The sequence below is a fragment of the Helicoverpa zea genome, chromosome 19, assembly GCF_022581195.2.
Source record: "Helicoverpa zea isolate HzStark_Cry1AcR chromosome 19, ilHelZeax1.1, whole genome shotgun sequence".
In the NCBI taxonomy this organism is placed as follows: Eukaryota; Metazoa; Arthropoda; class Insecta; order Lepidoptera; family Noctuidae; genus Helicoverpa; species Helicoverpa zea.
The window spans coordinates 2102339-2123653 of NC_061470.1; positions in this window are offsets into that span (position 1 = coordinate 2102339).

The window sequence follows — 21315 nt, forward strand, 5'->3', positions numbered from 1 at the left end:
AAGCTACTTTTGGAATGGGCAACTACAATCAAACTTAGTTATAATTTTGACGTTCATAAGTGCTTGTAAAGGCCTAAATGAAATAAATGATTTGACTTTGACTGTGACTTTGAGTACTTCGACGCCTAATCCTCAGCTGGTTTTTGGTTTTGTTTTGTTATTTTTTATTCCCTTTTTTATTTTTATTCTTGTTTGTAGGTAAGTTGTAGGAAATAATTAAGTTTGTAAATAAGTATAGTATTAGAAGTAGTAGTACGAAGTAAGTTTGTATATAAATTATTTTCGTCAATCTCTTATCGTAGAAAAACGGATACATAGGTAGATATTATATAGAAAACCGCAGTTACGCGACTACCGTGCACGAGGTACCGGGTTCTTTTCCTGGGTCAGGCCGATACCGGTTTGTTGGTTTTAAAAACTTTCACATAGCTGGCAGAAAACTTATTTTTAGAATTTCAGTGAATACTGAAAATATCCTATTTCTGTGAAAATCTGATCCCACCAAAAACAAAAATGTGAAAGGTTGCCAAGTTCGATAATATGGGAATACTTCGCCTATAAAAGAAGTGAGATCTGAATAAGTACCAAGTTCCATACAAATGCCTCAGGTAAAAATAGTTACTTTTTAATGATGTTACTTGGAAAGTTTTCATACACCTTGTTATAAACCTACTAAACGCAATGAATCAAGTATTTAATTTTCTATGAAAACTTGCCAAGTAACATCATTAAAAAGTAACTATTTTTACCTGAGGCATTTGTATGGAACTTGGTACTTATTCAGATCTCACTTCTTTTATAGGCGAAGTATTCCCATATTATCGAACTTGGCAACCTTTCACATTTTTGTTTTGGGTGGGATTTCATTTATTTTTGTAAGGTTGTTTATTTTATTTTTTTCTTATGATGAAGTTAGTTAAAGGAATGTCTCATTTATACTATCTTTTAGATTTTTTAATATGCACTATGTTTCTTACAAAGAAATGAACTAGATTAACTAAATGGACTAGATTTACCAACTGACTGACATGACATGTTATCATATATTATGTTCGTGGATCAAAGTTACTCATTCGTTATTTTCGAAAGTGATTCACACTTGGCCGTTTTCAGATTTTTATTTTACTTCTAACTACACTATTTTACTTCTAACTAAACTAAATACAAACCATTCGAAGATATATTATATAAATATAGATAAATTTAGTTCGTTTTAGTTCCTTAGGGGTATAAATTTACACCGGGTATAAAACACCTTCATTATTTTGAAACCGACTCACACTTGGCCATTTTCAGATTTTTCCCTTTACTTTGACATAAAGACCTACCTCCATGCCAAATTTCAAGTCAATACGACCATTGGAAGTGGTCTAGGTTTTTGATGAGTGAGTCAGTGAATCAGTCAGTCAGTGAGTGTATAGTAAAAATAGCGATTTTCTGACGTCAATATCTCAAGACCTACAATAGGTATATTAATGAAATTTTGTATTTTAGATAAGTGAGGGGGTCTCAATAGATACTAGAAATTTGATATGCGTAAATAAAATAGATTTTGAGTTACAGGGGGGTCGAATTTGGCCCGAAATGGTTCGTGTAATATAACCCACGGCCGGTGTGTCGCTTTTTTTGCTCGAACTTGGCGGACACACTGCCGTGTGTCTAGATTACTTCGTTATACGAGTATTGATGAACAAACTAACACAATGCCAATCAAAAGAGATCCTTCTAAAATTGAAACGGAATCTCCCACAATCCGGACAGTAAAAAATATAATCGAATTCCGACTAAACAAGCAACGGTATAAAAACTAAGCACACAAAGAGACATCACTCTGTATGTATCACATTCAGAATAAAACCATCCTGTATATATCACATTCAGAATAAGAACAGCCTGTATGTATCACATCTATACTAATATTATAAAGCTGAAGAGTTTGTTTGCTTGAACGCGCTAATTTCAGGAACTACTGATCCAATTTGAAAAAATCTTTCAGTGTTAGATAGCCCATTTATCAAGGAAGGCTATAGTCTTTTTACCCAGGTTCCTGCAGAGGTTCCCACGGGATGCGAGTGAAACCGCTAGCAGAAGCTAGTTCAGAATAACAACATGCTGCATGTATCACATTCAGAATAACAACAGCCTGTACATTTTGTGTTATTCGATCTCTTTTGTGACGACTTTGTTAGAAGAGGATAATTTATGGTCTCTGCACACAGCGGGCGCGGCGCGGCGGGACGGGACGGCGACGTGACACGATGTACTAGATCGTCGCGTCGCGTCGCGCCGAGCGGGACGGGTCTGTGTGGCGGCCTCCGTAATATCTAGTACATTACAACTGCTCAGCGTCGCGTCGCCGTCCCGTCCCGTCGCGCCCCGCCCGCTGTGTGCAGCGACCATTAATTGGATTTTCCATTACGTTGGCAAATTTTCCTTAAGGTCTTGCGAAACGATATTGGGGAAGTAGGGTGACAATGTTTTAAGGCATTTTTTGTATAATTGTGGGGATTGTGTGAGTCAGTGTAGGTGGGTTGTAGAGCTTTCCGCAGTAAAAATCCTCTGAAAATAATAAAATAGTGATGAAAAAAAAATGTTTTTAATTGCACCCTTACGAATATTTCGCTCTTAATGTGAGTTAAAATTGGAAATCAGCCAGGTATACCATTTTAGGGTATGTAAACTAAGTACATATTAAACACCCCAAAACACTGTCATTAGCAACCACCAATTTCCTTCAAGGAAGCAAACGAAACTAGCAAGTTTCACAACATGTTTACCTCAATTGACAGCGTAAAGACTTATCCTTGTAACGCAGAAATCATTGTCACCCTTTAAGCCGAACTTTAGTTTCAATTTTGAACACGGTAGACTGTCGCTATCGGTTTTAATTTGTGAATTTTGCGTGTTATATAATAGATGAGTAAATATGCTTAGGTATTTAATATAAGTCTGTCATTATAGGCCAAGCATAGGTACTACGTTGTTAAGAAAAGGCTAGGCAAATGATGATGATGATGATTGTAACAGGCCTATTTTGTTTCTATGTATGTATGTCACATGTTAGGAGATTATAATCGCTTCTTAGTTTGGTTTTGTAAATCCTTTTAATCGTAATAATTGCAACTATATTAACATTATAAAGCTCAAGAACTTGATATTCTAGAATTGCCTACTGGTTCGTTTTTTTTAAATATATTTGTACTGCATTTGGATTACTAGTAGAATCACAGGAAAAAGATAGTTATTATTAAAATAGATTGTATCCGTAAAATTGATGACTTTAACACGGTCAACCTAACGAAAGGTATCAATTTTAATTGGCGTGCTCACAATTTTGTAGCAATTTTCAGGAACCTGTTATCTGTTAGTTAAAATATACGTTACACAATGTATACACATCTATATTTGATACTATAAAGGCAGAAGAATTTGTTTGTTCACTAATCTTAGAAACCACTGGGGAGACTCACACATAATATTATTTGATTTATAACATGTTTGGCCTTTAAAAGAGACTATGACCCTTGAGTTTGTTTCGGCATTTCTTCTCAGGGATCAGTCATTAGGAAATGCCGACCTCAACGTTCTTAAAAATGACGTGTAAAGTCAAAGTGATTTAATGTCCAACTTGCAAAATAAACGATTTCATTTAATTTCATTTCATTTCGAGATGAAAAAAAAATGTTTTTAATTACACCCTTACGAATATTTCGCTCTTAATGTGAGTTAAAATTGGAAATCAGCCAGGTATACCATTTTAGGGTATGTAAACTAAGTACACATTAAACATTTTAATTTCATTTAATTTCATTTCATTTCGAGATTTGTAAAATTCCTTCACTATTTGGAAGGCTGAAGACATTTCAATCCGAGTGCGCGGAGTAGTTAACATTGTAACTAAACTTGTCTAGTGAAACATCGGTTTAATCACCATTAAACACCTAGGGTATATTAAATGTAACATAACTCCTAACACATAATAATGGTGGCAAAGCACTGTTATGTGTAACCTCACCTTAACAAAAGACAATCATCATTGCAATGAATCATGAAGGAAGGAAGATAGCAGAGATGCCATAAAGAAGGTAGGTCAGGCACCTTCATGTAGGTCAAGCAATGTACTGTAGGCTTAATTAGTTACTAGAACTAACGGGGCGTTCAGGTTCTTGTCAAAACAAAACCAATCTGTTAGTTTTAAGTTTCTTTTTTACGTAAATAGAGAATAAGTTTATTTTAAAATAAAAATAAAGGTGATTTTCATTTTAAAATAATGGGCAGGTTCCATAGAAGGCGTATATGGGCGGAGCTAGTACCTTTCCTTATCCACCGAGCACCTGCATTGTAGCGCGCTATTTTCTTAAGAGATTTTGCGTTATGACATCTCCGCTAGTCATTTTGTTCTCCATGGTGTAACCTTACCTTAACAAAAGACAATCACCATAGCAATGAATTGACAACTAACGCTCACTATGCTCACACACAGTGTAAACATAACTTTATATTTGAAGAGAGGCACCGTTGTATTAAATTTCAGCGAAGATATATGATTAGTGTAGTACTTTGTTGAATATATAGTACGTAGTGTTGGGTAGAAACAGTAAATTGTTGACTTGAATATTGTAGTTACTGCTATCTGTTTGCTTGTTGATGATATTAGATTTTAAATGGAGAAGTAGGGATAAATTAGCGTCTTAGTAATGACAATATGGGCCCCTATCCAAGGGTCGATTAAGTGTTGCTTCACCTTATGACTATAACGGCCAGTTTTATCATCAAACATAAATGTCAAAGTAATGCCTAAAGTAAAACGGCAAAACGGCAAAATTCGTTTTTTCAAGGCTAAAGTGACAGCAAAACTAATAGAAAAAGCGAATTTGACCGTTACTTTTACTTTAGACATTACTTTGGATTTTACTTTTGATGAAGAAATTGGCTGTTAGACACGTGTAACTACTTGTAAAACACTGGTACTCAGCTGCATTCGGTTGGACTGGAAGCCGACCCCAACATGTTTGAAAAAGGCTAAGTAGATGATGATGAAATTTAATGTGTACCTAACTACACATTCATATGACGAAAAAAAAAAACCCCGATTCTTGATTCGATTCCCGAGTCCGGCCGAAATCGCTTTGTGGGTTTTAGAAGACTTTCACAAAGCAGCCCGGAACCTGGAAGTTGGTGATTGATACACCCGTGCATCGGAGAGCACGTAAATGTCGGTCCTGCGCCTGATCTCTCTCCGGTCGTGTCGGATTGCCGTCCCATTGAGCTATGAGAGTGAAGGAATAGGGAGTGCACCTGTGTCTGCGCAAATGCTCGTGCACTATAATATGTCCTGCGCAGTTGGCTAATCTCCTTACATGAGAACAGCCGTCGTAGCCGATAATCGGCTAGGAGGACATCATCATCATCATATGACGATGGTCAACTCTTTCACGTTATTATATGGTAAAACAAATGCTTCTTATCCAGGTGTGGGAAGTGGTGCCCTCATAACCGTTATAATTGTCCTCTAACGTTTCTCAATAGAACCAGTAACTTACCTTTAATGCTTCTTCGTGAAGTAATTTCAACAAGTTTACAAACCGAGTGTCAAACCCATTATAAACTGTGTTTAACCTATCACGATGTTCTAACCCTAGATTAAACTTTACTACTTCGAAGGCGTCGGACTAATAACTACAGTTAGGCACGACATTGTACCAAAACCTTTAGAATACCCGCAAACTATAGATTAAGCAGTCGGCCGACTGTTGATCCCAGTTACAGCCTTTTTATCGTCCCACTGCTGGGCTGTGGCCTCCTCTTACACGGAGAAGGATTGAGCGTTAAGCACCACGCTTGCTCAATGCGAGTTGATGATTTCTGACTATATAGACTAGGTTTCCTCGAGATGTTTTCCTTAACCTTTTTATCAGCCATTGGTGTCTAAGGTATACTTAGAAAGTACATACAAACTTTGAAAATTTGCATTGGTTGCCTGACCTGGAATCGAACCTACGCACTTATGCTTGAGAAGCTGGTGCTTTAGCCACTAGGCTATCTCGACTTTTGACCTCATGTTAAGAAAAAATATTTTATAGATAATCTTGATTCCAATCAAAGTTTTCTCTCGGTCTCACACCGGCTAAATACCTGATCTTTGTAATGTGTACTATCATTCATCTTCATACTGACTTAAGAGCCCAAACAAACTATCGGCCGACTAAAAGTTTGCAGCGTGAGGATACTCTAATAACTACAGTTAGGTACGTCATTGTACCAAAACCTTTAAGTTTGGACTGGTATTGATTTCCTGTAACTTGAAACTTTGGAAAATTTCGGAAACTCATAATTGAGTGGAAGGGAGTTTATTATTGTTTATTGTAGACATTTACTTATTAAAAACATTCAATATAATGACGTCCTGGGAGAATTTCTGCTCTCAGCAGCTCAGCCAGCTGCGCAGGACATATTATAGTGCTCAAGCAATTGAGCAGACACAGGTGCACTCACTATTCCACACTATCACATAGCCCGACCGAAGACATATGAGATCAATTATATACCTATTTGAAAATGGACTGACAAAAAAGCTACATGGCTAAGTCCTTTTCGAAGGTTCAGAATAACTGATATAATTCTGTACCTAACCGTAGTTTTCCAATAAAATCGTTACAAAAAGTGTTAATAATGGAGTCTAGAACTAATGTAACGAATGCCGCAGGTATCCTGAAAATCACATTAAAATCGGTTCAGCAAAACGTGAGATAATCGAGCGCTAACACACAAACATACATACAGGTCAAACTAAGAACCTACCAGTTTTGAAGTCAGCTAAGAAATCGATACTTGAAAATTGTAAAGCGTAAGTTTTTAGACCAATCAATTATTGTTATTAATTATTATTCATAGGCCATTATCGAGTTACAATACAATGTGAAATAACTCTGACCTATCCTTTTGTAAGTCAAGTTTATTGTTCTATTGTAACTGAGATAAAGGAGTAACTTTATATATAGAGGAGTTAGTATTGATCTATGGAGGACCAAATATTAATCGAAATTGTAATTAACTATATACACGTTATTTATGAATAGGTGTACTTTCAATATTACTCAAAAGAATGGATCATAGAATCTATACTAATATGAATGACAATGCATATTAATGCACTAATACTAATGCACTGCATAGTGTATTATATTCCATAGGCTTATAATAGGTCCCAGACCGAAATATTTCGAAATCTATCCCAGGAGTCCTGAGAAAAACTGGTTTGACTCTTATTCAATATTACGAAAAATGTGCTTACGAACTCTTAACTATTCCACTTTTATTACCTTAATTGAAATTCATTATAATATTAATCTAATATTGAAATGAAATAAAAAATAAATAAATAATCAACAAATACGAGGTATTGAACGAGATTTTTTTTTTACCTACTTAAAAAAATGGAGGAGTTTCTCAGTTCGTTTGTATTCTTTTGACGTAAGTACGTGCATAACTCCGTCGTTTACCAACCGATTTAAACAATCATTTTATTGTTTGAAAGGATTTACTTTCCAAATGGTTCCTTTGTTATTCGGTCCAGGGTCTGGTGATAGAAACCTTAAAACAATAGGGAACTCTCGGAAATTGTAAGCACATATCGAATAAAAACTTGTCATTCGGGTATATGTCTCCGACACCACAAAACAGTGGAGGTTAAGACCTGACCTGACGATGGAGACGACAGTGAGACGAGGGAACTCCTCAACGGTAACTATTTACTACCTCGTGTTCGAGCTTATTTTATTCGTGTTGATAAGATTTTTCCATTGCCATTACGGATATTAATTGCATGACGCTATACGAACTTAGGACTGACTGTGGTAGATAGAGACTGAAAAGCAAGAGAAACAACAATTACCTTTAAACGTCTATTTCTGTTTTTTTTTTTTTTTTTTATCCTGTTAACAGTGAAACCACTAACTATCTGAATGTTATTTCAAGAAAAGAGGTTGTTAGGTTTGTGGCTGCTTAAAATGGCTTGCTAACAATGGCTGGCTAACATTAGAACCGGTTTTTCTCGGGATCTCTGGGACCGATTTCAAAAATATTTGGACTCCGTCTTAAGAGTGAAGTAAAGAACCTATTCTATCCATTCCCACTACTGGGCAAATGGCTTGGGCTTTATAAAGTGACTGTTCAAGTTTAACATTAGAACCGGTTTTCCTCGGGACCTCTGGGCCCGATTTCCAAAATATTTGGATTTCGTGTTAACAGTGCAGTAAAGAACCAATTTCGACCACTTTCACTACTGGGCAAATGGCTCAGGCTTTGTTAAGTGACTATCTATGGAGAACATTTGAACCGGTTTTTCTCGGGACCTCTGGGACCGATTTCAAAAATATTTAGATTTCGTGTTAACAGTGAAGTAAAGAACCTATTCTAACCATTCCCACTTCTGGGCAAATGGCTTGGGCTTTATAAAGTGACTGTTCAAGTTTAACATTAGAACCGGTTTTTCTCGGGGCCTCTGGGACCGATTTCCAAAATATTTAGATTTCGTGTTAACAGTGAAGTAAAGAACCTATTCTAACCATTCCCACTTCTGGGCAAATGGCTTGGGCTTCATAAAGTGACTGTTCAAGTTTAACATTAGAACCGGTTTTTCTCGGGACCTCTGGGACCGATTTCCAAAATATTTGGATTTCGTGTTAACAGTTCAGTAAAGAACCTATTTCGACCACTTTCACTACTGGGTAAATGGCTCAGGCTTTGTTTGGTGACTATCTATCGAGAACATTTGAACCGGTTTTTTTCGGGACCTCTGGGACCGATTTCAAAAATATTTGGATTTCGTGTTCAGAGTGCACTATGGAACCAGCTGGAACTACTCCCACTGCTGGGCAAACTTTGAGCCCAGACCCTGGCATTGTCCTTTAGTCGAATTTGAAAATTGTCATTGTACATCTTTTGCAGCCGTTACGGGTAGTCCAAAGGCCAGAAACTCTGACAACCAGTCTTATCAAGGGGTATTGTGTTGCCCGTGTAAGGCTACCTGTCCACCGGAGCGGAGCTAGGCTGCGGAGTGGAGAAACTGAGAACTATTAACCAATAGGATTGCACAAAATCTCCGCTCCTCAATCCTATTGGTTAATATTTCTCAGTTTCTCCACTCCGCAGCCTAGCTCCGCTCCGGTGGACAGGTAGCCTAACTGAGTTGAGGAGGTCAGACAGGCAGTCGCTCCTTGTGACACAGTGGTACTCAGCTGCATCGGGTTAGACTGGAAGCCGACCCCAACATAGTTGGGAAAAAGCTAAACAAACGATCAATAGTTTTACCTCACGATGCTCAAACAAATGTGACTATTCTGCTGCACCTACTTGTTATATATATGAAGTTAAATGTAATTTCCATATAAAACCAACGAAACTTTTTAATTACTCTCAACATGTACTTGTTATTTTCTCTTACATACAAATAATTATATTTATGAAATCCAGAATGTTCTCAGTTCTGTTCTGTTTTTAACAACAACTGGTAATTGTATGTTTTCGTTTTTATTATTTTGTGTATTGTTTTCCATTTTTTGGTATCCTATCTTACTTAGTATAAATGCGAGAGTTTGTATGTATGGATAAAAACTACTGTAGGACCTATTATGGCAGTAATATAGCTAACTGTTACTGTTACTGTTACAGCCTTTTTATCGTCCCACTGCTGGGCACAGGCCTCCTCTCATACGGAGAAGGATTGAGCATTAATCACCACGCTTGCTCAATGCGGGTTGGTGATTTCAGACTTTATAGTCCAGGTTTCCTCAAGATGTTTTCCTTCACCTTTTTATCAGCCATTGGTGTCTAAGTATACTAAGAAAGTACATACAAACTTAGAATAGTTGCATTGGTACTCGCCTGACCCTGGAATCGAACCCACACCCTCATACTCGAAAGGTTGGTTCTTTACCCACTAGGCCACCACGACTTAGCTAACACATCAGAATAAATATAGGTTACTTGTTATCCAGATGCAGGAAATAGTTGCGTCAGGATTACGGTGAAACTGGAGGACGTTAGTTTGAAATTAAAAAAATCGACTTGATAATTTACAATTTACTAAAGTCGCTGAACACATTTTGAAATAGTGTTTAACGGCCAGTTTCTTCATCAAAAGTAAAAGTCAAAGTAATGTCGAAAGTAAAAGTAACGGTCAAATTCGTTTTTTCAAGGCTAAAGTGACAGCAAAACTAATAGAAAAAACGAATTTGAACGTTACTTTTACTTTAGACATTACTTTGACTTTTACTTTGGCTTTTACTTTTGATGAAGAAACTGGCTGAAAGTTAGCTATTTTGTTATTTCGATAATTATGATGATTAATGTAATTTCCCTGGTAGTAACAAAAGTTTTTTAACAAAGAGTCAAATTAATAGCCCCAAATACGAACTCTAAACCCAGTCCATTGGTCAAAACGGAACAAAATAAATAAAACAGCAGAGAAAAGTACCAAAAAATAATAAATGAAAATTTTTGTTTAAAAAAATATTCCGTGTAACACCGACATTTATCAAAAGTTTAGTTGTTTTTTTTTTAAAACAAATTCATTCGTAAAACCTTGGCCATTCATATTTATAAGGCCGTTGCCCTATTTACGGGAAAATGGATTGAGTAGCTTACTTTATTTTCTGTTTTTCAGTATATTTTTTATGAAGTTAAATTTCAAAATTATGCGAATCAAACTGATTGTTTTGGTACGTCCCTTTTGGTTATATATATTTTGGTGAATAAAGTCAAAAAGTCATATTGGCAATCGAAAGAATAATTGCCAATTATTGATGTGGGATTTTTAATTTTATATCAATCCCTTTCAGCAAACGCTAGCTTTCGTCAAAAATAACCGAATGTATATAAGTTTGGCTACTTTTTTACATAAAAGCCATGTATTCACTGGGAAACAATATTTCAGATACACAGTTTCTGAAACAGCACGTAGATGTTTAAAGCAACAATGTTTCGGAAAGTCTTCGTCCACATCGTCCACAGAAACAAAATTATACGTTTCTGAAACAAAATTATTTGTTTCAGAAACACGTAGATATTGTTTCTGAAACAGTGTTTATAAACAATTGTTTCTCAGTGAATACATGGCTTAAGTACTAGTCAGAAACCTGCAAGTCTGACAACCAGTTTTATCAACAGGTACTCAGGTATTCTCTCCATATAAAACACTGGTACTCAGTTGCAATTAGACTGGGAGACGACCCCAAGTTTTGCTACTGTACATTACACCTACTACATAAGCTTAGCCAGATAATAATCTTCCATTTTCCTACTAAAGTATAGAAAATATAAATTACAGACGCAATCGTTAAGACGTAAGGGTCATCTGACTGCGTGGGCGGGTCTGAATTATAGCTGGTCAGATGACTTACTGCGCACTATGCCTCTGGGAGTTAGTTAGCGAAGGCTTTGTTCTACATCATTTTATAGGTACCTATCATGTTCTTGGTAATATGAGTGGAAATATGGTATGATGTTAATGGTCGAGTATTTTATTTTTGTTAAAGCTTATGGTTTTTATTAGTGGAAATGACTTTCTAAATAAATAAAATATCACCGCTTGTGAATATACATATAGGTTTCGATACTTCATGACGATGCGTATCGTGTCGTGTCTAGTTTACAATAAACAACGTTTACGTGTACAGGTTTCTTTCTGTATGAAACATTTGATCCAACTGTCTAAAGAGAGCTTTCGCCACGCCTCGGCAAACGTAGTGTAGGACGTCCTCAGGCACGGTGGAGTGATGACTTGCGCAAGACGGCTGGCAGGAGCTGGATGCGAGAAGCCGAAAATCGATCTCAGTGGCGTGCACTTGGAGAGGCCTATGTCCAGCAGTGGACTGCGATAGGCTGATGATGATGATGAAAGAGAGCTTTTTTAGGTGCAAATCTATTTCGTCTTAATACATCCATATCAAAAGAAGCATATCTGTTGAGGGTATTGGCATTCTGTCTAGGCTATTGTTCTGACTAGACTAAACAAAACTATGTGTATTTTATTTAAATCGGGGTTCATTAGTTTTGGCGTTCAAGCGCGACAGACAGAGTTACTACACACTTATAATATTTATAGATTCACTTTACTTAATCCCTTCTCCTCCTAACCCATTCATAACAACTTATTCACTAGGTAAATACATATTCTTTCGCTGATGCATCCACAGTTTATATCAGTTGGACTTTAGCCAAGTGGGAAGGAAAGAAAACCTAGATAAGAAACTGAAAAATACTAGCGTAATGTAGGTAGATATGAATATTTTGCAAGATTACTTTCATAGGCTAGACTGTAATGTTTTAACCTAGTTCCAGACTGAATTGTAGCTTCACATTTCGTTGATTATGTTGTGTGTCTTAAATGTCTGTGAATTGGGTGTATTTTTTATGATTATTTTTATATCTTGAAGTTTATTTGGTAAAGAAAAATACTTCATATGTAAGAAAGAAAAAAATGAGCTTGGGTAGAAAGATGGAATTTTATAAGTTCAACTAAAGTATGGTTATATGGCCCCCAGCGGGGCCCAGTAGGGCCAGGGCCTGCCGGGGCTGCGGGTTGTTCGAAAGAGTTACCGCGGCCCTGGTACATAAAAGGCCTACGACGGAACACGACGGTTTTTAGTCAGTAAGAGTCTGACACTCCCTCACCGCTGCTAACCCACAGCGGGAGGGGTCATTTGATGATTTTTAACGTCGCTAAAAAAAAAAAAGTATGGTTATATGGTCTGCTATATGCTGTTGTTGATTCTCAATAGCTTTAGTTTATATCGGGCTCGAATATGATTGCAAAAAGCAGCAATAGCTCAATAGTTAGCGTGTCAGCCTGGCAATCGAGAGCTGGTAAGTTCAATCCATACCCATTATTAATAACACAGTTGCAAGTCTACTACGAATATGTAATTGATATCATCATCCTTCTGCCCATTATCCCATTTTTTTATTTTGGTTGGCGCAACGTGTTTTCTTCTTCAATACTCTTCTGTCTGCTGTCATCTCACAAGTAACGTTTATATACAACTGACATTGCTAGTATTTTAAAATGGAAAATGGCGTGGAAAATAAATCTTTTGCCGTAGAGAATTTAGAAACTCCTATTTCAATAACATCTACCTACTGTATAACAGATGGAATATCTTTTATTTTCTCCATTATAAGAGCCAAGACAAATGTTAGTATTAGTATGATGAATCTCTTCTGCTTGGCTGAGTAAAGCATTGTAATAATATACGTAGATAAGTGCGCCAATTATATGAATGAGAAGTAATGAGGTAGGTATGGTTTGGAGGTGGTCTAGACTTTATTTATAAGGTTCTGTTTTCCGTAGAATTTGCCTGTTTACCTTTAATTTGTTTTCCCTTTGCTAGAAAAATGACATGTATGTTTGCATACTATTACCTATTGTAATTTATATTTGCGCTCCTGGTTACCATTTTTTAGGGGTTTATTTTATAGTTATGTTTCAATGTTAAAGTTTAAACTAGGACTTGCTCAGCTGTGGGGCGATAAAACAGCTGACCATGATGTTTTATATTTAACTGTCATAAGAAGAGATGGCGATCTAAATTGCCTGATTTCTCCTTTAACTACCCAAAGAGAAAGATAATAATTATTAGTATAGTTTACAATGCAGCATAAGCTTTCAAATGAGGAATAGTTAAAGTGTCAGTCTTAGAAAATATGTTTTTATAATTCAGATAGTATGGAAACTGGTTCTTACCTCTCAGGATTACCTTCAGGATAGAAACCAAAATTTACCTCTACAGCTAACCAGAACCAGCTAATTACCCATATATAACCCAAAGTATACTCATAGAAAAGCTTATAAGCCAGTCCATGGCATAATTTTCCAGCTAACCTGTTTCGCGCCAAATAATTTGCTAGGTAAACTAGCTCGTTTGTCGGATCGATGCTCTCGGCCTGATAATATCTCTCGCTAGACTTTTATGCCTATAGGATGCTGTATTAATTAGCTGCTCATTTTGTGGAAAATTTTCGGAAAATATTGGTGGGTTTGTTTTGGAAATTAGCTAGGTTTTATACAGTATTTAGTAGCGTTTGTGTTGGATAGAAAAAGGGTGTACTTATCATTGTTTGTGTTTTAATTTCTGGCTCCAGTCTGTAACATTTTAAACGCAACATAGTGTTAAAAGTCGTGGTGGCCTAGTGGGTAAAGAACCAACCTCTCGAGTATGAGAGTGTGAGTTTGATTCCAGTTCGAGCAGGTACCAATGCAACTTTTCAAGCAAGTTTGTATGAACTTTCTAAGTATATCTTGGACACCAATGGCTGATAAAAAGTTGAAGGAAAACATCTTGAGGAAACCTGGACTATATTGTCTGAAATCACCAACCTGCATTGAGCAAGCGTGGTGATTAATGCTCAATCCTTCTCCGTGTGAGAGGAGGCCTGTGCCCAGCAGTGGGACGATAAAAAGGCTGTAACAATAATAGTAACAGTTTTAAAACTTCTGCTTCAACAATAAAGCACAGAAAAAAATATAGAACTTTCCTTTCGCTCTTATATCATGACATAAGGACGTTTTAAGTCGTTTGAATTTACCAAAACTACCACAGACAGTGCCTAACACTGCCTTAACTCCAACTTCAACAATATAAAACAACTGACTATCAGACTATCTTTAAAAAAGCCTACCTTCATAGAACCGCTTGTACCAGGAAGTATGATAGCACACCAAGTGACCATCCTTTGACCTACCCAACCTTCTTTGTACTCCCTCAATAGACAGGCCTGGGCACATGGAAAACAAAATAACTAGCGGAGGTGCCATAACGGAAAATCGCCTAAGGAAGTAGTGAGCCAAAATGCGGGTGAGCGGGGGTCGAGGAACGTTACTGTTTCCGCCCTTATAAGCCTTCTTTGGACACGACCATTTTACTAAAGACCAAAATCATGGACAGATATCTCAAAAAACCCGAACGCCTCATTAATGCACTCGTAACTGATCGTTTTGGTAATGCCCAAACGAATAAACGAATTTGACCTAGAAGAAGGCGCCTGACCTACCAGCATTATGGCATCTCCACATCTTTTCTTACTCTACTCCGTGGGCACAAAAAACGGAGTATATAGGTGTTACTTGTCAACCGTTGACTCCTCAGTCACGCATTGTTGTCAGGCACAAATACACCGTCGCTAGGGTGACAACGCTGTGTAATGATAACGGACAGTTTCCATACTTATTTTTAGATATCCTGATGTCACAATGAAGAGGAAAGGTTGGGTCTATTTCTGACACTCGATGGTGTTTTGTTTTTAATGGGGCCTTGACCTTTGGCTCTGTAATTAGGTATTGGTTTCTGCAGGCTATTAACAGCGTATTTAGTAGATACACTTTCTTTTTAAAGACGATTATAGTTAATTGGCAATGAAAACACCTATGAATTGCTACAGCAGCGTGCGGAGAAACTATAATAATGTAAGATAAGATGATGAGAAAAATTGCGTCCAGGTAGGAAAAACCTGACTTGCATTGCATAGGAAATTTTATTAAAAAAAAACCTCAAAAATAGTAAATATATATAAAAGTGAATTATCCACATAAATATTATATGTACTTATTTTCCTACTAAAGTATCGAATATAGGATAGCACGTTCAACAGTCGTTAATACAGTACTTAAATAAATAATCCAGCTCAATATTGCTACCAGCAAAAATCTATTTTCATATTCCCAATTTTTTTCTTTCCACCCACGGACGGTCATTACGAGTCTAACTTCGTCCACTCGGAATAAGCCATTAACTGTCCAAACAAAGCAATATTATTTATGATAATATTTACGACAGCCATAAAGAAAATATATCGTAATTGTTTTATTATATTAAGAGAGCAGACGACAGACTTTTAGTTGGCCGATAGTTTGTTCGGGCTGTATCTGTATGAATGGTAGTCATGATGGTGTCGTCCTAGCCGATTATTGGCTACGGCGGCTGTTCTCATGTAAGGAGATCAGCCAGCTACACAGAAACATATTATAGCGCACAAGCATTTGCGCAGACACAGGTGCACTCACTATTCCTTCGCTCTCATAGCCCGATGCGACGGCAATCCGACACGACCGGAGAGAGATCAGGCGCAGGACCGACATTTACGTGCTCTCCGAAGCGCCGAATGATTGGACCTATACATATAGTTTTTTTTTTTAAATGCCAACTATCGGATCAATAGTCGGCCGACTGTTTAGTCTGCACTCTGCAGGTACTCTAATACTTCTTGCTCTGACCTCGATCATATTTTTAAATTGATGTTTTCTAATATAAAATTCAATTTATTGAAAGCTTTTCTTGTGCATGGACGGAATAAAAAATTGCTTTGTTCAGCAAAGATTTATTCTGAACACGTTGAGATGCGTTTGATTCATTTTACGCTAAATCATTTGGATTCGATTTATATTTGAACTTGTCATTTTTTTCATTGCGTTTTAGATTGAATAATTTAAATGGAAATTAGAAAATTTTATGTAGTTTTTTGAGATAAAAAAAAAATCTGTTACAATTTTAAAATTGAAAACAGACTTACAATTTGTTTTTACATCTGTTTTTAAATACTACAATATACAACTTGTATCCCTGAACACTTCGACTTTACAATTCATCTCCAAACCATTTACCACCAGCTTCTAGGGGTTGAAATAAATTATTTTTTGCAAAAAGTTGTACTTATTTTGTCAATACAACATTGTCACCCTACATCTTATCTTCAATTTGTATGAAACATGGGTAGGTCAAGGCATTGAATGGTGGAAAAATGTCCCGGATTTTTTCCTCCGATTCTTCCTAATGTCCGCCTACGAGTCGTTAGGTTTTTTGCAAATATTCGATTATAAGGGGCGCGCTACGTCGGCGATTTAGCTATCGCCAAGTCGGTAATTTGATTGTGGCCTAATAAAAATCTTTATTTAAGCATCTTTTGATTGATGTAATTATGCTTGACTTTTATTAGACTTAACGGTACTTAATTACGTTTTAGTTCCTTTAATGAGTGTCGGGATTTTTTTTCGCTGACCGATATAAAATGGGGATTGTGAGGGATGGGATGTTTAAGAGATGAGATCGATAGTAAACATTTTTGTTTATTATAAAAGGGAGACGGTAAAACAAAGTAACGTTATTCTTTTTGTTTAATGTTCTCAGAGTAGTTGCAGTTGTACAATACAAGATAAAAATTTTTTATTCCTTTTTTCCTTTCTCAGGAATGCCAAAAGAGATATCTCTAGAAATAAGCATTACCTTTGTAAATTCTTTTTTTCCTGTTTTTTTTCATTATTGTGTGTACAAAAAAAAAGAATAAATAAAAATATTAAACATCATATTTTTTTTGTTTTCAGATTCCATTCCGCAGCTTCATCGAAAAAGGTATGTAATATTAAAATATTTATTTACTTTCATGAGAATACATAATGATTGAACATTATTACACATCGCTATAAATATTGCATTTAAAAACAAACATATTATTATATCAGCAAGTAATTAAATTATTATTTTTTGTATGTCTCTGACCGACCACGGGACTACAGAGTCCCGGATTTTTGGAAGGCGAACGTGGGGCCGAAGCCAACACGCTGAAGCCCTTTTGAGACAACTTTAATGAAATGGCGACACAAAACCGACGATTATCCCCGTATACACTATAGAAATGTACCCAAGGACAATCCCCGGTTCTGTGCTAAACTATTGCTAACTATGGAGGAAAACTACTTGGGCTATTGTGATGGGATGTTAGTGGACTAGGAATGGGAAGACTATGGGAACTATGGCACCTGCCGATAACAATGTTTGCACACGTAAAAATGGCAGGTGGAGACTCGCCAACTCACTTACTGGGCCCTCGGGAATCAGTCACTGAATAGCAACAAGAGGGCAACAGGTACATGAGCGGCTGAAGGGTGAGGATACCTCGGCGGACTTTAAACGCAGATCACGCGCTCCCTGTGGGTCCAGCATCACCGGCCCACTCGCCACTTACCACGAGGCACCTACCCTCCGAGCGGGCTGCTAACCCTGCTCTAGCGACTCCACTCTGACTGGCCGATGAAGGCAAGCCAAGAGGCGGGAGACCTATCCCCCGTCATGCTTCACTCCGGCAAGCCGGAGATGAGGGACAGTATACTCTCCCTGGAGCACTCGGATATATAGCCCCGCGGGGTCGCTACTCCCGGTCATCCGCCTCAGATGCCCTTTACAACGTATTCATAAAGGTTTTTAATAATTATTAATAATAGCAGCTCATTTTCAAAAGCTAATTAAATAGCTCGGAAAATTATTGTGAAAACTGATTTGTAATAATAATAAGTTCAGTAAAAAGTAGATGGAAAACTATTTATTGGAAAAAATATTGAATAAACCATGTTCATATACATTTAATGTATTTTGCAGGTTTTGTTTAAACTATCCATATTATATTTCATGTAATTTTTTCAAAAATGTTGTTGTTTTTGATTCCCTGCTTTTTATTATTAATATGTTAACACATAATCTTTTCTCATGAATCACTCTGTTTACTGACAAAAGCCGCATAAAAACTCGTGCATTCGTCTTAGAGTTCATGACTATGAGACAGACAGACGCGGCCGAGGACGGAATAATAGGCATGATGACAGTAATCAAAAATCATTAAAATAATATATTTATTAAATTAAACTTGAACCTTGGAATATAAAACGCGCATTGTTTTCTTTATTAATAATGTGATTAATATGTATTTTTATAAAATAAAATTACGAAATAAGGCTATCCGCCATGATATCTTGAACACCAATCAGAGCTCGTGACGTCATCTCTCAAAACAACTCGCGCGAAAGGGCGCAAACGTCTCATTTCGTTATTGTGAACTTCCACTGCGATCTTTGTTTTTAATTAATTAATTGTTTATAACACGAGTTATGGAGCCCGGATTTATCAAGGCAAACAGCGCTAATTTGCCTAGAATTGATATCATAATGCTGGGAAAGTTTTTGACGTCAAATAAAGATTTTTGTTCAGCTGAATTTAGAAATGTTAAAACTTCCATGTAAGTATACTAGTTTAATTAAAAAACAATGAGAGATGAAACCTAACCTCGAAATAGTTATTTACATTATAAACTATGCTAGAATCTAGAGAACTATGTAATTACTTACATCAAAGTGATCTTCACAAAAATAAAGTTGTACCCTGGGCAATATTGCTTTTGAATCTCGCCTTGCAAGTTTAAGCCACTTGTTTCGTATTTTTTTATTGTGAGGAACGTACACAAATAACTTATCAGGAGTTGTTTTGGATGTGTTCTTACACTGGGGGACCCCACATCACCTTTGCCCTTTCGAATTCATATTTAATAACACAAAAAACTTAATTATTGCACGAGCGTTGTTTACTTGCGACTTGTAATTTCAGTCGTGACGTCACAAGTGACGACATGACACTGACAAGCGTTTTCGCGCCGGATTCAAAGTGGACAGAGAAAAATGCAATTATTTGATAAAAAAACTTCGCATTTTCTTAAAATTAATATTTTTTCATATAAAATAGATGTATACCTACATCATACAAAGGAATTTAAAAATTTGTCATCATGCCTATTCTAAATATAGTCAAGACTGAAAGACTTACTGCGTTGTTTTTTGCTTAGAAATAATAAGTCATAATTTATATGAAGCTAATGACAAAATTCAGTCACCAATTGCAAAAAAATGGATAGATAAGTTATTGAAATCTGCAGTTAGACCCCAATCCTTGTTTCATTACTGTCTAATAAAGACCAATTCCTAGTACACAACTTTCTCTTACAGTTCATTCTACACTAATATACTCATACTATTATATCCTTAAAAAATACGTGACATTGCTCTAAAAAGCTATGAAAAGACCCAAATTCCTGTACCCTAGGCATTGAGGTTTTGTCAAGGTCCCTTTTATCTAGACAGGCTTTTTGAAAAGAATTCACACGTGCTGAAAAAGGCTATTATTAGCCCACTTTTAGCTACCTACCTTGAATATTATGTTCAGAATTTATTTAAGTTTTGTTGGTATATAACCTTTTTTGGTCAATGTTGTTTGACAGGCGGGAAATGGCGACTTGTGTGTTTAAAAATGGAATAGTATTTTTTTTTTGTATTAATACCAAGCTCTTCAGCTTGTATTTTTAATGGAAAGTTTGATCTATCTGTGTGTTAGGTATGATAGCAGTTGATTTATGTATCATTTGATAATTAACCATTTTTAATTTACTAGTGGTGAACATATAATACTTACTTGAATAAGCATGCCATAATTATTCCCTGGATGAAATCCTTATTTTAAAAGTCCCACTACTGTAATTAAATAAAGCTTAAGAGCCCTCACACACTTTAGAATAAACTGTCGGCTGATAGTTGGCGCAAAGATAGTTTATTTAGAAAGAAGTCACCATTCCATTCAATTTTTTTATTCGATACTGGCCGGACATCTAATCGTTGTAATGTGCGCATTACCATTCATCTCCATAATGATTTACGAGCCCGATCAAACTATCGGCCGACTGAAAGCCTGTAAGTCTGAAAGTGTGCGAAGCATTGAAATGATATTGAATATGTAGGCACTTAAATTTTTATTCACATATGATGTCGTCTGCAATCGTTAGCGATTCACATGTGTCACATTTGTGTCGCAGACATTACGGGTTGTGATAACCCTGTAATGTCATTGTAATGTCAATATGTGTGTCACTTTTTGTTCGCATGTATTTCGAGAATGTTTTGTGAGCTTAATTAGGTATGTGGTTTTGTTTTGTGAAACATTTTAGAGAAAACAATGACCAGTTTTTTAGAGAATTAAGGTTACGATTTTAGAGGTAATATAAAATACACATGTTGTTCCCTAGCGTTGTGTGTATACTAGTTTTTTCTCGAAACAGAACTATTGCTCCCGTAACTGGAAAAAAGTCACCTTGTCGTTTATCGTTAGACCAATCTTTGGTTTTGATTTGACAAGGAGCCCGAACGCGTCGTTAGTTTTAGTAACTCATCGCGCCTACCCGGGTACGTTGCTTGTCCTACAAGAAGGCGCCTGACCTACCTTCCTTATGACATCTCAACTCATCTTTCCTTCCTCCGTGGATTAATCATAAAACTGCAGGTCTATAAAATATGGAAGAGTTCTAGTAATATTTGCCAAAGATTTAGTTTTAGAGTACTTGGTTTTTTATTACTGCGAACCAATTTGATTTGGTTCCGGAAAATTTCGAATTTATTATTACAGAAAGAAAAATTAAAGAAAAAATTGGCTTCTTTATCTGAAATTGAATCGG